Raw genomic sequence first — 1946 nt, forward strand, 5'->3', positions numbered from 1 at the left:
TGGAGTGTGAGAATATCAGAGGTGGCGTGTGAGTATCAGAGGTGGAGTGCGAGAATATCAGAGGCGGAGTGTGAGAATATCAGAGGTGGAGTGTGAGAGTATCAGAGGTGGAGTGTGAGAGTATCAGAGGTGGAGTGTGAGTATCAGAGGTGGCGTGTGAGAGTATCAGAGGTGGCGTGTGAGAGTATCAGAGGTGGAGTGTGAGAATATCAGAGGTGGAGTGTGAGAATATCAGAGGTGGAGTGTGAGAGTATCAGAGGTGGAGTGTGAGAATATCAGAGGCGGAGTGTGAGAATATCAGAGGTGGAGTGTGAGAGTATCAGAGGTGGAGTGTGAGAGTATCAGAGGTGGAGTGTGAGTATCAGAGGTGGCGTGTGAGAGTATCAGAGGTGGCGTGTGAGAGTATCAGAGGTGGAGTGTGAGAATATCAGAGGTGGAGTGTGAGAGTATCAGAGGTGGAGTGCGAGAATATCAGAGGTGGAGTGTGAGAGTATCAGAGGTGGAGTGTGAGAATATCAGAGGTGGAGTGTGAGAGTATCAGAGGTGGAGTGTGAGAATATCAGAGGCGGAGTGTGAGAATATCAGAGGTGGAGTGTGAGAGTATCAGAGGTGGAGTGTGAGAGTATCAGAGGTGGAGTGTGAGTATCAGAGGTGGCGTGTGAGAGTATCAGAGGTGGAGTGTGAGAATATCAGAGGTGGAGTGTGAGAATATCAGAGGTGGAGTGTGAGAGTATCAGAGGTGGAGTGTGAGAATATCAGAGGTGGAGTGTGAGAATATCAGAGGTGGAGTGTGAGAGTATCAGAGGTGGCGTGTGAGAATAACAGAGGTGGAGTGTGAGAGTATCAGAGGTGGCGTGTGAGAGTATCAGAGGTGGAGTGTGAGAGTATCAGAGGTGGAGTGTGAGAGTATCAGAGGTGGAGTGTGAGAGTATCAGAGGTGGCGTGTGAGAGTATCAGAGGTGGCGTGTGAGAGTATCAGAGGTGGCGTGTGAGAGTATCAGAGGTGGTGTGTGAGAGTATCAGAGGTGGTGTGTGAGAGTATCAGAGGTGGAGTGTGAGAGTATCAGAGGTGGAGTGTGAGAGTATCAGAGGTGGCGTGTGAGAGTATCAGAGGTGGAGTGTCTTCATGGAGGGTCTCCGTGGCTGAGTGAGTCAGTATTTGGCGGTATGTTTGTGCCGCCCCCACGCCCGCAGCAGCCGGGCTGCTCGGATCCGGACCCGCTGTGGAGTGTGAGAGTATCAGAGGTGGAGTGTGAGAGTATCAGAGGTGGAGTGTGAGAACCAGAGGTGGAGTGTGAGAATATCAGAGGTGGAGTGTGAGAATATCAGAGGTGTAGTGTGAGAATATTAGAGGTGGAGTGTGAGTATCAGAGGTGGAGTGTGAGAATATCAGAGGTGGCGTGTGAGAGTATCAGAGGTGGAGTGTGAGAGTATCAGAGGTGGAATGTGAGAGTATCAGAGGTGGAGTGTGAGAGTATCAGAGGTGGAGTGTGAGTATCAGAGGTGGAGTGTGAGAATATCAGAGGTGGAGTGTGAGAATATCAGAGGTGGAGTGTGAGAATATTAGAGGTGGAGTGTGAGTATCAGAGGTGGAGTGTGAGAATATCAGAGGTGGAGTGTGTGAGTATCAGAGGTGGCGTGTGAGAGTATCAGAGGTGGAGTGTGAGAGTATCAGAGGTGGCGTGTGAGAGTATCAGAGGTGGCGTGTGAGAGTATCAGAGGTGGTGTGTGAGAGTATCAGAGGTGGAGTGTGAGTATCAGAGGTGGAGTGTGAGAGTATCAGAGGTGGCGTGTGAGAGTATCAGAGGTGGCGTGTGAGAGTATCAGAGGTGGTGTGTGAGAGTATCAGAGGTGGAGTGTGAGAGTATCAGAGGTGGAGTGTGAGAGTATCAGAGGTGGCGTGTGAGAGTATCAGAGGTGGAGTGTGAGTATCAGAGGTGGAGTGT

This window comes from Anomaloglossus baeobatrachus, chromosome 4 (assembly GCF_048569485.1).
Source record: "Anomaloglossus baeobatrachus isolate aAnoBae1 chromosome 4, aAnoBae1.hap1, whole genome shotgun sequence".
Classification (NCBI taxonomy): domain Eukaryota; kingdom Metazoa; phylum Chordata; class Amphibia; order Anura; family Aromobatidae; genus Anomaloglossus; species Anomaloglossus baeobatrachus.